The sequence below is a fragment of the Microtus pennsylvanicus genome, chromosome 15 (genome assembly GCF_037038515.1).
Source record: "Microtus pennsylvanicus isolate mMicPen1 chromosome 15, mMicPen1.hap1, whole genome shotgun sequence".
NCBI classification, from domain to species: domain Eukaryota; kingdom Metazoa; phylum Chordata; class Mammalia; order Rodentia; family Cricetidae; genus Microtus; species Microtus pennsylvanicus.
Genome location: NC_134593.1, coordinates 60,686,694 through 60,701,874, shown reverse-complemented (window position 1 = coordinate 60,701,874; position 15,181 = coordinate 60,686,694).

The window sequence follows — 15,181 nt, the reverse complement described above, 5'->3', positions numbered from 1 at the left end:
TGGGTAAGAAAAGTCTTTGTATGAAAAGGAAACTGATGAATTCCAACTCCACTTTGACATATGCCTGGCTCATTTTGCTAAGAGGCCAGGTACACAGTAAGCAATGTTAAGGTCCTCGATAAATGCTTGAGACTGATGATACTCTCTTGTTTTTTTGGGTCACTGGCCAAAAAAAAAAAAAAAACTAAAAGAGTAGTCAGAGAATCCACTTAATGAAAGATATCACCTGAATATTTTGTTATATTTCTCTATTATATCTTGATTAAGACACTTATGATTCAAAGTACAATCAAAAAGGAATAGAGCAAGAACAATCAATTGACCAAAAGTTTGTTGCTAATTTTCTGAATAGTAAATATCAGAATAAAACGTTTTCAGAGAAAGATCACTTTTCTTCCATTACAAAATATTAAATGAAAAACTCAGTTTTTCAAATAATGTTACTTCTGAGAAAATTCCAGTGAAAATTGCAATATATATCAGAATATTCAATAGTAAGAGAGTGGTCTGGTTTAGTATTGTATGAAGAATTTTGTGTTAGTTATGGTACATACATAAGATTTTTAAATTTAATTTAGTTTACTTTTTGTAATTAGTTCTTTGGAAATTTCATACAATGTATTTTAATAATATTTACCCCACTCTAACACCTATAAAGCCAAATCCCCGTCTCTACCTACCTAACTCGGTATTCTGCTATTTTCTTTTTCAATCATTAATTCCAGTTTGAGCCTCCCGTATATGTTGGATATGTAACTTTTAACTGGAACATTGTCAGCTTAAAACAGACAATACCCTTAAAGAAAGCTGATTACCCCTCACCACATAGTATCAATTGTTAATCAAGCCTCTTTTAAGGGTAGAACTTCAAGTCTACCACTTATTCTCAATGCTGGGATTTGTTGTTTTGAGTTTGCATAGGTCTTGTTTATGTTGTCACAGTTAATATGTGTTCATATGTGCATATGCCCTGTTGTACCCAAAGGACACTGTTTTGTTTTCTTTTTCTTCCATGTTCAACAACTCTGGTTCTAACTTGCCCCCTTTCAAAGCAATCCTTGAGCCATTAAAGGAGGTTATAGGCTACAGATGTCACTACACGAGATGAACATTCCAGCCTCTAATTCTTTGTGCCTTGGAAAGTTGTAGGTCTCTGAATTAACCTGTAGGTACTGCTAACAGAAGATTCACTAACTGAGCTCTAAAGATGAACTAATCTATAGGTATAATGATAAGTCAGCAGAAGCTGGTTGGATAGTATATTTGTTTCACAAAATAATAGTAGTAGGCTCTCCCCTGGAACCAACAATGTGTGTAGCCTCAGGTTTAGGGATCTAAAATGGTATCAAGTTTGGTTTACATCTTAGGGAGTTAACCTATAATCAGGAAGTAGCTGAAGACTACATTCTTCCACAATGTTCATGTCATTATCTCATTAATAGGTTGTGTTACTCAGGCAGACTTTATTGTAGCTGACAAGGTACACAGATGGGTAGTTTGATGATTACATTTCTCTTCCTGCGGTTTGCATAGCACTTCTAAACCACACAAAGGCTAGCCATTAGGATAAAGCTTCCACATCCATGCCAGCTTACTTTCTATATGTTCCTTGACTTGAGTATGTGGTGTTTTTAACAAGAGGGTCTTACCATCAACTTTTGTAGGGTAAGCAATAGTATCAGTGATAGGATAGTCTGTTATATTGGGTGACCTATGGAACCTAACTGCCAAGCAACTCCAAAAGAGCTAAAACTTTAGTATTCTTAACAGAACCAAAGCAATTGCTTAAAATAAATGACAGGTGAAACCGGAGTCAATACTTGGTTAAAGTTTCCTATCTTCTTAACCCCTCTTAGGTATTGGATATTTTAGTTTTTACATGGTTCTGATCCAATGGAAAAAATTCTGAAAGTGACATCTCTTAGGATACTTGTCCAAATTATTTCCACTTTAGGTTCAAGCAGAGACAGTTTTATCAAGACACAAAAAGACAAGAATGGAACAAAGACAGGGTAGCTCTCCTTACCCATCTATGAGCTAGACTGCATCAGAGTGTTGACTTCCATTTCCTAATGAATGTTTTCTATCAGCTTTCACCTCCCTACCCTTTATATGGGATACCTGGGAAATATTTTACCTCATCTACATTACACTGGGTTGCTTTAAATCCTGTCTATTCCATCAATACTTACCTGAATTTTATAATCAGTAGTTATCTTGAATTCCTCTGCTGTTGAACATGATTAATAATGTTTGTAAAATTTCAAATGAAGCATAGACATTAAAGCATTTGTACATGTGACATTTTTATAAGGTAGATATTGTTTTGTCCATTCTCTAAAAACCATGAGATGCACTTTGGTTCAAGACACTCATAAAATTCACTGGATCCTGCTCCCCATGATAAATAACAGAAACAAAAATGAGTGGGAATGCTCATATCTTAAGAGATTTACCTTATAGTTGACAAGTCAATCCATATTTGAATGACTAGTAGCACATACTTTGCTGATCATATAGAAGGTAACTAGGACTTATTTTCTGTCTGAGTTGATTTTCAGTGTAAAATTGAAAAGGATTTTGATGACACATATATATTTATAGACACACAAAAATGTATTTGGCAAATGTATTCTGTTCGTAACTTGATAAATTAAAGAGGTTATAAGCCTGCTCCAATCCTCTAATTAAAACCTAAGAACATAATTTTTCCCTGTGACTACTTATTGCACGAGGAGGGTACCCCTTTGTTTCCTCAAGCTGCCTGGCTAGCTTACACCTGAAATAATCACACAGAAACTGTATTCATTTAAACACTGCCTGGCCCATTAGCTCTAACTTCTTATTGACTAACTCTTACATATTAGTTTAACCCATCTCCATTAATGTTTATTGCCACATGACTGTGGCTTCTGGCAAGATTCTACCCAGGGTCTGTCTCAGGCAGGAGACCCATGCCTTCTGCCACTCTGCCCTTCTTCCCAGCATTCAGTTCTGTCTATTCCTATCAACTAGGCCAAGGCAATTTCTTTATCCAACCAATGAAATCAACACATAAGCAGAATGACCTCCTACACCAGCTACATCTAGACTAGACCTGAGTTCTGTTTTGCTAAATAGAAATTTTGGTTGTGTTCGTTTATGTGCTTGTTTTTCCAGCTATGGTGATAGAACACAGAGATTCATATGGTGATGCTGTGAAAGCTTGTAAAGTTAAGCGAACTATTCCATAGAGAATGATTTACAGAAGGTGACAGATGTGATTCTATACTGTGTCATTATCACAAGAAAGACTAATATAGAGAACCCTTACCAATTGAAACAATAGTAAAGACAAAGAATATGTGGAATCCAAGGTTGCAGTTAACAGCAGAGCTGTGGATGTTAGAATCCACATAAACATAATGAAATCATAAATCCAGTCATTAACATATAGAATAAAGCTGACCATCTGACATAAAAAAATAAAATTTCTATAGATGTACTATTTGTATATTTGAAATATTTCATGACTGTATTCTATGTTATGGGAGTCAAAAGCTTATAGTAAGAAGTGGACAGCTATATTAGTAGCTAAGAGCACCATTGCTCTTTCCGAGGCCCCAGTATTGATTCACAACACACACTTGGGGGTTTCCATCTGTCCATTTATCCAGTCCCTGGGGATCTAATGTCTTCTTTGAATCTTTGTAGGCAATAGGCTTGAAAATGGCTCACTTGCATACAAGGAGGGGAAAAACATTCATGTTTTGATATAATAAAATAAGAAAATCTAATTGTTTAAAAGATGTATTGATACTGATTGTCTAATGATAAGAGCAATGACTGGAGTTTGGTGGCTATATGTTGTGAAACTAAACTAGGAAGAAGAGAAGAAACATTCCCATAGAAAATACTGAAATCAGAAAGAAGGATGCATTTACAAATTTTAAAAACTGGGTATTACCTTTGCTTGTTTCTGTTATTTCAATTGGGTTATTCCTAACAAACAAATCTTTCAACAGAATTATAATTTAAAATTGTTTTTATAAATTCTCACTCATGGTATTCTAATGCTTTTCAAAAAGAGAATAGCAATTGTTGAAAGGATAAAAATGAAGGTTAAATATTTTAAGAAAATAATAACAGATTGCAGCATTTAAGTAAAAAATATAGGAAGTTTCTGTACAACTAAAATATTGCAAAATAGTTTTTGATTTCAGTATTTCTTACACACATCAAAAACACCTAGGGAGACAAAATTTTATTCATTCAAATTTTGCCTCCAATTAAATCTCCAGGATTTCCTGATCATATGACATTTGCTCTTTCTGGTCTTGTGGTTTAGCACTTATATTTAAAACTGTGGATCTTCTGTAATCTAATGTTTCTGTACTGTGTTATTTTGTGGTCTACTCTATCTGAGGATGTTAGATTTAACTTTGTTAAAATAGGTCACATAATTTCTTAATTGATTTCATGACCCAAGAATATTAGATCATAAAGCAGCATTTAGAAATGCTGTATAACCCTGCCTTGTCTCTCATTAAGCTGACTCAGCAAACTCTGTCAGTGTTGGGGGAAAGACAAGTAGAAAGAAGGTTACAGGGCAAGTTTTGCATGGACATACAGAAGGAGATTTCATTTTGGAGCATTTCTTCTACTAACATGCTACAGAACTTGCATTAAAAAAAAGAATTCATCAGACAAATAACAAATTAGTAAATTTGAAATTTTCTAAGAAAGCAGAAAACAAAACAGATAATTTCAAAATAAAACGGCCCAATCTTAAAGTTGTGCACAAATTAAACAGGAAGAACATGAGTATGTAATGCACTTTTCAAATATTTTAGGCCATTCTGTATGCACATTCTATTTAGAGATACATTTGCAAGAAGATAGGGACTACTATAACTTTCTGAAGCATATTTATAGAACATGAAGACTCTACTACTTCTTTATCTTAAGCTTTATTGCTATTGTGTGTGTGTGTGTGTGTGTGTGTGTGTGAGAGAGAGAGAGAGAGAGAGAGAGAGAGAGAGAGAGAGAGAGAGAGAGAGAGAGAGAGAGAGAGAGAGAGAGAACACTTGCCTGAGATGACCGAGAGAGGCCTTCTGTTCCATTGAAGCTGTCCAGTGTGTGCTGGCATCAGAATTCATGTCACCTAAAAGAGGAATGTGTTCTCCTAACCATCAACCAGTCACTTCTACAGTCCCTTCTGGTTATACTTCTAAGTGGAGAAAAAAACAACTTGGATTTTAGGGTATAGCTGGCTAAGATTCAGACTCTTTTTTATTCTTTTTTATTTTTGGAAGTAAAAAAGCAAATTCTTAGAAAATATTTTTAAGAAGAATTGGTCTTTTATTTCCTCTGAAACTGTAATTAATCAAATAAGTCAAAGTCAAAAATTTGATATAATCAAGGTTAAATACTAGCATTATGTGAATAACAACATTTTATAAGGGAAAATTGTTTAGACATAACATATTAATATAATTTATCACTTGAAAGTAATACAAAAATGAGATAACTGATCTATTTACTCCCACACACACATATTACACTGAGCCGCACAAGAAGAATAGTTAGTCTATAGCATCTCATCCCTTGTTATTGTCATCACAATGATTTATGTAGTGGAAGCTGAGAGGTCTACCTTGCTAGTTTTGCTTTTCATAAATAAACAAAAAGAGAAATGCTATGAATCATGGAAACCACTTGGAGATAATTTTTATAAGCATTAACTGCCTTTATTTTTCTGTATTGGAAGAGGAAAAATGATACACATACAAACTTCTTACTCTCTGGATATAGTCAGTGCTTTAACTTATTGTTGCTCTCAAGAGGAGGTGATGGTATGCATATGTGGATGTAATCTACATTTTTTTGTTAAATAATTATGTTAATTATTTTTTTCTGTGGTTATACATTTAAAATATTTTTGTAGCACCCTAGTTCTCATTACATGGTTATCTTTATGTAATTGGGCTGTTTGCTTATTTTTTCTTTCTAACTTTCACAAAATTAATTTTGTCCAAAAAAGAAAATGCTGTTTAATAATGTTTTATGTGCTGGGCGGTGGTGGCGCACGCCTGTAATCCCAGCACTCGGGAGGCAGAGGCAGGCGGATCTCTGTGAGTTCGAGGACAGCCTGGTCTACAAGAGCTAGTTCCAGGACAGGAACCAAAAGCTACGGAGAAACCCTGTCTCGAAAATCCAAAAAACATAAAAATAAAAATAATAATAATAATAAAAATAATAATAATGTTTTATTAATGTAGACTACACATGGTTCTTGTAATCCTGTCTATTTTTAATGGAACATTGAAGAAAAATAAAGATTTATTTTTTTGTTTGTTTATTAGTTTGTTCGGTTTTTTAAGACTGGGTTTCTCTGTGAGGCAGCTCTAGCTATCCGACACCTCACTTTGAAGATCAGGATGGCATCGAACTAACAGAGACCCACCTGCCTCTGCCTCCCAAGTGCTGAGGTTAAATATGGGTACCACTATACCTAGATAATGTGTTTATTTTATTGTATAATTAAAAATAATTATCCAATTATATAATTGGAACTGACTTCTAATCTTTGGTCAAATAATCCAGGTAGGATGTTCATATACTGCTCATCCTAGATCACTTCACTCCATAAGTATTTATCATTTTCTTTCTTTCTCTCTGTGTGTTTCTGCTTTGCTCTCTGTATCTCTCTCTCAGGCTATTTATGTCTCTGTGTGTTTGTCTCTGTCTCTCTCTTTTTTCTTTCCAATATAGCATTTCTCTATATAGCCCTGGTTCTGCTGCTCTATAAAACAGGCAGTCCTCAAACTCATAAATCAACCTGTCTTTGTCTAGTGCTGGGTTTAAAAGTGTGCTCCACCAAGCTGGGCTTTGCCACTTTCTATATTCTTTAATATACAGGTATGTCCTATAGATACTTAACATAGACACCTACTTCATTTGTTTTATATTAATTTCCTCAAACATAAAAGCATTGTAATCATAGGGTTTGAGTAAATAATAGAGTTCTCTGAAATTTATAGCACACAGCTATCAGAAATTTGAAGATTTCTGATTTATAACTGATTCTTTTCCGCCTTAGAGACTTCACTCTTCATTTTAATGGGAAAACAGCAAACACAAGCATTACTTAAGCATCATTTTTCATATAAGATCTATGCTTTCAGCATTTTAATCTAATATCTTTTTCATAAATTGTGCATTTAAAATATTTTAATACTTTAATACTTCTTGTTTTTGATCAGAAACCTCAGTGTATTAAATCTGCAAAGTTACTCTTACAGTCTGATTCCTCTTTCCCCTTTTTTTTTTTTAGAGTGATTGGGAAATTTTGAATCGTTCTCTCTTCCTATGCATTTCTCACCTTCTTATATCCATATCTCTCCTCTTGGTGGGGTATTTCTTCATACACGATTGGCAAACTACTAAACATCATACAGCTATTCTTGTGTCTCTTCTATTTCAAAGGATCTGGCAATCTTTCCATAGTAACAAGCCAAGCCTTCTGCTGCGCCTTCCAAGGGTTTACATATGCTTCTATTATGCAGCATCCTGGATTCGACAAATGCTTCTTATCAGCCATTTAATCAGGGCTTAAGATAATCCTTAAAATGTGTGTGTTCCACGCCAGATACTTCACAAACTGAGCATCTTTATCATTCAAAGATATTATAAGGAAAGAAAATGACTTAAATGTTTAGAAAATTATCACATTTGACTCTAATTGTTGACTATACTTTGTGAGGATGGTGTCATCAAATGTGTGAACTATGGAAAGATATATGTTAATTTTCATATGCTCTTGTTTTCTATATTGCATGTGTGTGTGTGTGTGTGTGTGTGTGTAACATTTAGATTCATAAAGAGGAGTTGTTCTCCACATTTGCCAATGTCAAGCATTTGAAATTGAGACATTCTTTCTCATTAGTGTTCCAATATCGGCAGAGGGAGTTTTCTATAGCAGGTAAATAATACATTTATGTGAGCTAACATAATTTAATATTGTTTCCATTCATGAGAAGAAATTATGTTAAGATTATGCATTGCAAATGAAAAGATTAAAAGTAAATCTAATAACAAAAGACATGGTTTTCTCTGAGTGCTGTTTTAGTCTTTATTAGCTTGCTGAGACTCTGCCAGTATAGTTATCTTACCTTTGTCAGCTAAATCTGATATCATCACTACAAAGAACTCTTTGAATTTTGTCTTCACAATTCCTGTTTGAACAACATGGTTCTACATTATTCTTAAAAGATTTAAAAATTTTGGTGGTTATAAATTTGAAATAACATCTTTTATCCAGTTCTATTAGCTTCATAATTTATATCAAAGACTATTTCTTCAGGAAACCAAAAGGAAAATCTTATTTCATGAACAATATGACAGTATTATAAATTAGAATCCTAAAATCTCCACTGTTTCCTTCAGGCTCAATGGTCTTTTAAGGTTATCATGACTCCCTGGGGAATGCCTGTGTTTATGAGCCCCTGACAGTGTTTTTGAAAGGGAAATGCCTCTTTTATTGTCCTGGAAATATATTGTCAACATGTACCTGAGACAACTACCATTCCATCTGGTTGAAATGCTTTGCCCAGCTCTGCAGACATGTTCAATTATACATATGATGAATGTGGTGTAACCAGTGGCTTGGAGAAGTCCCCCAAGTCTTGATTTCTTAATGGAATAATAGTGGGGGATTTTTGGTAGTAAAGAAAAACAATTTCTTTTTTTTATTTAAATAATTTCAGGTTTATTGCAAATACATCTTACATACAATATATTTTTTATCATTTATAACTTGGGGGACATAAAATCTTGGCGAGTGCACTGGTAGGTGGGGAACTGACAGATACCCATGGGGAGAGAACTTGAGTATAGAGTTTGTTTAGTGGATTATGGAGAGAGAGAGAGAGAGAGAGAGAGAGAGAGAGAGAGAGAGAGAGAGAGAGAGAGAGAGAGAGAAGAGAGAAAAGGGAAAGGGGGAGGGGGAGACAGAGACAGAAGCTGCCTCTCCAGAAGACAGGGAGACAGAAGGAGAGCTGGAGAGGAGGTAGGAGATTGCTTCCCAAGTCAGGGGGAGGGGTTGGAAATGGGCGGGGCTTGTCTCTTAAAGGAACAGGGTACCCAGGTGACAGGCCAGGTCAGCAAATTACAACAATATTTTTTTAAATTTTTAATTGAAGTAGATTCTTCTCTCAGACAATACACCCCAATCATAGTTTTTTCTAAAAGAATTTCTTATGTTAGCATTGCAGTACTAAAATTTAAAACTAATGTATCTCTGTGAAATAAACAAATCTACTACTTTCATAATTTGAATATATGTAATAAAAGTTATTGGAATCACTTTAGAAAGATATTTGTAATTGATGATAATCTAAGACCTTTAAAAATTAGCCAAATATTCTCTACATACCTTAATTGTCTAGATATTAGAATGAGTAAAAAATATAGCACAACACAATATAAAGCATGATAGAATACTTTTTTTAAAAAAAAATTGTTGTTAAAAATAATAGAAATTTAAAGAGTAATAATAATTAACCCTTAAACAAAATTTAAAATTTAACCATTGAGTATTTTATATCAAACTTTCCAGAGTCCTCATATGTTGGGACATGTAAAAATACATATGTATTTATATACTTATGAAAATGTGCACATTAACTCATTTCCTTTGCATGATTAACAAACATTAGCTTATTCTGTTACTTATATTTTTACAAACCAATGGGCCCTGTAGAGAAGGTAATATGTATATGTACACATTTGAAAATAAAAATAAGAAGAGACATTTGTTACAAATCATGCAGCTGGTATGATAGGGTCCTATTCCTGAAGACAGCACCTAGACAGTTCATTGAACGCAGGTAAATTTAGCTGGTTCCTACCTAGAGTCAGCAGAAGTTTCTCCCCTACTGACTAGTGTTTATGGTACCAGAGGATATTTTGTATACTAACAAAGAAGAAAGGAAAACACCACATCAATTACAAACCCTTCAATTTACAATGACTTCTTGCCTGCAATATGTGACGGTGTAATAGTGGCACAAAGCCTGTGGGGCTAATCAACCAATACCTGATTGGATTTAGGGTCCATTCCATGAGATGGAGCCTATCTGCAACACTTCTTGAGGGTCAAGAAATAGGCCATGCATCCGGAGAAATATCAAATACTATTGTTCTGCAAAAGGAATATTTCAGTAGAATGACTCCTCATTCCGTTATACTCACAGATCAGCAACTTACTCAGCCATTGTAAGAGAAACCTTTTTCCTGCAGTTGATGGGACCAGACCCTGAGGAAGACCTTTAAATACTCAGTCCTGAATGGGATATCTCCATTAAATCCCTCCCCTCAGGCCCAAGAAACCCTGCAGAAGAGAAGGCAGAAAGAGTGTAAAAGCCAGAAAGGATTGAGGCTACCAAGGATATATTGTCTTCTAAACACAGAAGGACCTAGACACATAGGAACTCACAGAGATCTATAGTAGTATGCACAGGACCTGTATGACTATGGACCAGCTGGGATCCCAGCACTGAGATGGGAAGTGTACACAAGCTTCCATCCCTCCTGCAAAAACTCTCCAACTGATAACTCTTCGGAAATTAAAAGTTAGTTTTCTCCAGCTGAGTCTCACTCTAGACAAAGCATCCTTACAGGCTGGCCTGAAGCCCACCAGTAGATGGCCAATGCAACACAAACTCAATGGCATTTTTGGAGGTTTTGTCTTTTTTAAAAAAACCTTACAGATCTTTCATGTACATATTATGGCTTCCTGTTTGTGTTTTTATGGGATTTCTGCATGTGTGAACATGCAGTTTGGAATATAAAATCTAGCCTTAAAAATCTATAAACTGCTTTCTTTTTTAAATTATTTCACTTTATTAACTTGCTTTTAATGATAATATTTAAATAGCTGCTTCAGTACAATTTTGCTGACATTAAATTACAATTTTTTTCTGACTCATTATTATAGTTTCTATCAAAAGTAGGACAAAATTTTTTGAATGAAAACAAATTGAGAAAAGTATGTTCTTTTACAATTCTACTTCCTCGGAATATTTTATTCATGAAAAGTCTGTTTTTGTGCTACAAGATAAACCAAATGAAAGCTATTTAAATTTAGATTCCTTGTTCAGCACTCACTTTTGATATGCAATAATGTCTTCTAGAGTGCAATGAATGGTAATAATTGCACACATAACAATCTGACCAGATGTTTACATTATTTGGAAGGTAATATAAAATACCAAAAAAATGTGATAATAGTACATTCCTGTAAAAATGACTCAAATAAGTGATGCTACCTACTTTCTGGATAGAAATAAATTATTTTAATTATTTTATTAGGACTTGGGAATAGGGGGATTATGTCTTTCTCCTTCAGAATTTGTTACAGGACATGTATTTTAAATACCAGAAAAAAATCTTTAAAAAAAGCATTAATGTCTTAAAAGAATACTAATGTTTGTGTTTATGTGTATTGTGCCTTTACAAGCTGTGTTTTTTTACACAACAATTTCTAGCATATGACAAAGCATATTCATACTAAAGAAAGAACCAATGATGCATAACAAGAAAGAGAAGCTCCATAAGAACTGCACAAAGGTCAGAGAACAACAGAATATATAATGAAAGTGGTTCTATTTTTAGGAGCAGCTCCTTGGTTAAGCTGAGTTCTTTAACCTTCATTTGAGAAACAAGCAGTAGGTTTTCATTGTGTTAACAATCAGTATTTACTGATGTAAACCATGTGCGAAGCTCTATGTTTGATGTCGAGGAGGAAAGAAGAATGCTGAATAAAACGTGTCACCCTCCCTCAGAGAGCCCACAATAAAATGAGAGGCAGGTGTGAACAAATTATTGTAAATAAAATCTGGTGAGTAGAGGTATACAGTAAGTAATATGAAAACACATAAAGACTTTGCAGGGGGAAACAGCTAAAGTTAGTTTTGAATGTGAGTAGGAGTTTAGCAGATGGGTCAGGGACGAGGGCAATTTCCAGTGAAAGTAAACAGCTTAGATGACACAGAAATGTGAGGCGAAGGATGCAAACCGGTGAAAGAATTCCATTGAGGATACTGTCCTTTGCTTTGAGTGAGGAAGGGAACGAACCCAGAGGACAACTATACCAGGGGAAAAATCCGTCAGAAAACGGCAGTGAGGCATTTAATGAAACAAGATTTTTCCATCTTGGATTTGAATCTACCGATCTCACTTCCTTCATGACAGTCATCTTACCGGTGCATCTTTATGGAATTACATGATTGTTTTTTACTCTTTGAATAATTGGCTTTGGTAGTTAGAAAACATTTGCAAGGTCAACTTAGAACCACATGTATCACTTACATTTGTTATCTGTATTTTGCCCTCTAACTAAACTAAACTAAACTATAATACCCCCTAAACATATCTCAGCCCCAATATTTGGTCTATACTATCATACAAGTTTGAACTTTCATTCTGTATTCCCTGACCATTAGCAATTTAATTCAGGTTTCATAGTGTGACTGAGGACTTAATAAAGGTTGTCAGGTGAATAAAAAGAAAAAACTGCATGTGATTTCCTGAGAGAATAAAGTGTGCACCTGCTCACCTCAGGAAAAGGAACAGGTACAGATCAATGGGTGTGTGATTCAAGTCAAGTTTGGGAACTGATGAGATTATTCTGATGACAGAGAGGACAGTTGATTTGAAAGTGACAGCATCACTTTTACCTTGTGAAAACTTCATCAAAAATACCATTTTTGGAGACACCAACTCCCCTCCCATGTAATTTCTTGCATCTTCCAAAGACTATTTTCAGATGTTGTGAGGAACAGGGACGGTAGTGGGCAAAGTCTGGCAACTTTCTTATTTTCTTCAAGGTGGCATGATCAGCCCATTATCATTATATAGACTTGGTTGAATTATGGGGGTGGGGAAGAGAATCTTAGCAATTTCTGATAAAGTAAAAATATATTCAATTTTAAATTTCATTGTAATGTGTCAAAAATGAAAAATAGAGCAAGGATAGATCTTTCTTTAATTATCTTTCTTCCTTTCTTTCTTCCTTCCTTCATTCCTTCCTCCCTTCCTTCCTTCATTTGTCTGTCTGTCTGTGTGTCTATTATAGAATCTTTCTATATAGACAAGGCTGCCTTTACTCACAGACGTCTAAGTAATGAGTTCTTGGAAGTAAAAGTGTGTGTATGATGATGACTAGGTTCTTAGATAGATTCTTAAAATAAATTCTAAAATTGAAAAATCAATGACTTCTTGTTTCTTTTTTGACATGTTTGATAGCAGAATATAATTTATAATAACCATATTGCACATGTTTTATAGACTTTTTCTTTTAGAAACAAATATAAATTATATTACTTTTAATATTTATGTAAATATATGCATCAATGCATATTTTTAAAAATTCTAAATTCATACTTTGATTATATATAATATGTGGAAAGACAAAGCTCCACTCAAAATAATAGTATTTTATTCCGTATGTAAAGAATAATTGTCATTTTCAAAAGAAACAAATCATGCAAAGTAAGTGATTTTTCAAAAAGCAAAACTCTTTTCTGAAGGGAAACAGAGAAGGAGTGGCTCTGGGAGAGACTGGAAGGAGTGGAAAGAGGGGAAACTGTGGCCTAGATGTAATATGTAAGAGAAAATTAAAGAAAGAAAGAAAGAAATCAAAAACAATAAATAAAGTTTCAAATTCAAACTGAAGCTTGACTGATTTCAAAGAGAAGGTCCTTTCACTGAAAGTGAACAAAATGTAGAAAATGATCACTATTTCAAATTTATTGATATTTACCAGCAGATAACTTCTCATACTGTCTACCCTTTACCTAATGGAACAAAAACAATTAATGTATTACCAGAAAAATACAGCAAGCAAATTTTCTACAGAAGCCCAGTTAGCAAGTGAGGCTGTATGATTTTTTTGGCAGCTATTCAGTTCTGCTGTCATATGAAAATAGCCAAAAAATAAATAAATGAGTGGAGCTGTATCCAATTATACGTAACTTTTAAAGACACTCAGTCTGCTTTCTAAATGGATTCTCACGTTATGAAATGTTTCTCTTTCTCGTTTTCATTCTTCCTCTTCCGCTTTAAATTATTTGAGCATTCAAAAGTCCATGCACGCTGTGCAGAAACAGGTAGAAGGCTAGAATTAGGCCTACACTTAGGATTTTATAAAATTTAAAATGTGAGATGATTTAGTTAAACACTCTAATATATAAGCATAAGAATAAAATTCTTTGTAAAAATCTATTTTGAATTTCCAGTGGCTAAAATTAAAATTAAAAAAATAAAATTTAATTTAGAATTTAGTTTCCATTCTATGTATTCCTGCTGTTTTGTTTTGGTTTTGCTTTACTTTGGTTTTCTTACTTTTTTTGTCATTGTTATTATTTGTTTTTATCGAGACAGGGTTTCTCTGTGTAACAGCCCTAGCTGTTCTGGAACTAGCTCTTGTAGACCAGGCTGGCCTCAAATGCACAGAGATTGGCCTGCAACTGCCTCCCAAGTGATGGGATTAAAGGAATGTGCCAACAAAGCCCAGCTAAACCAATAGCTTTAATGATCTAAATAATATTAGATATTGACATAATTCCCAAATCTCAGTGACATAACAAAGCACTCTAATTTTGTGAATTTTGTTGTTGTTTTGTATTTTCCACTAATGTGATTGCCCAATGTAGTCTAATGTTCTTCCATAAGCAGTGGTACAGGACTCCTGCAGTCTTTTACTTTACAGTGCCGTTGTCTTCAAGAATTCTTGACTACATCTTTTTGTTATATCTGACATATGTTGGGACAGAGGATGATGTATGTAAACCGCTTTTGGGTGGGTTACTTAGTCTAGGGGTTGTAACCCACCCTGCAGTCAGTTATTCCAGGGTCCCGGAGAGGCACTATCTGGAAGATATGGGAGGAAAGAGGAAGAAGGCTAGGCAGATTTGTCAAAGCCTCTGTTTATTAGAGATGGGGTACAGCTTATATAGGGTAAGGAGTTTGGCTTGGGATGGGGGCAGGGGCATGGAATCTTGCCGCATGGTCCATGGTCACATAGGCCAGGAGTTCACAGGTTGACACACCTAGTTCTCTAGATAGTTTGGAATGTGGGGCGGGTTCCGCTAACAGATAGCTCTCTATTAACAGCTAATTGAGTGTGGGGTAGGTTCTG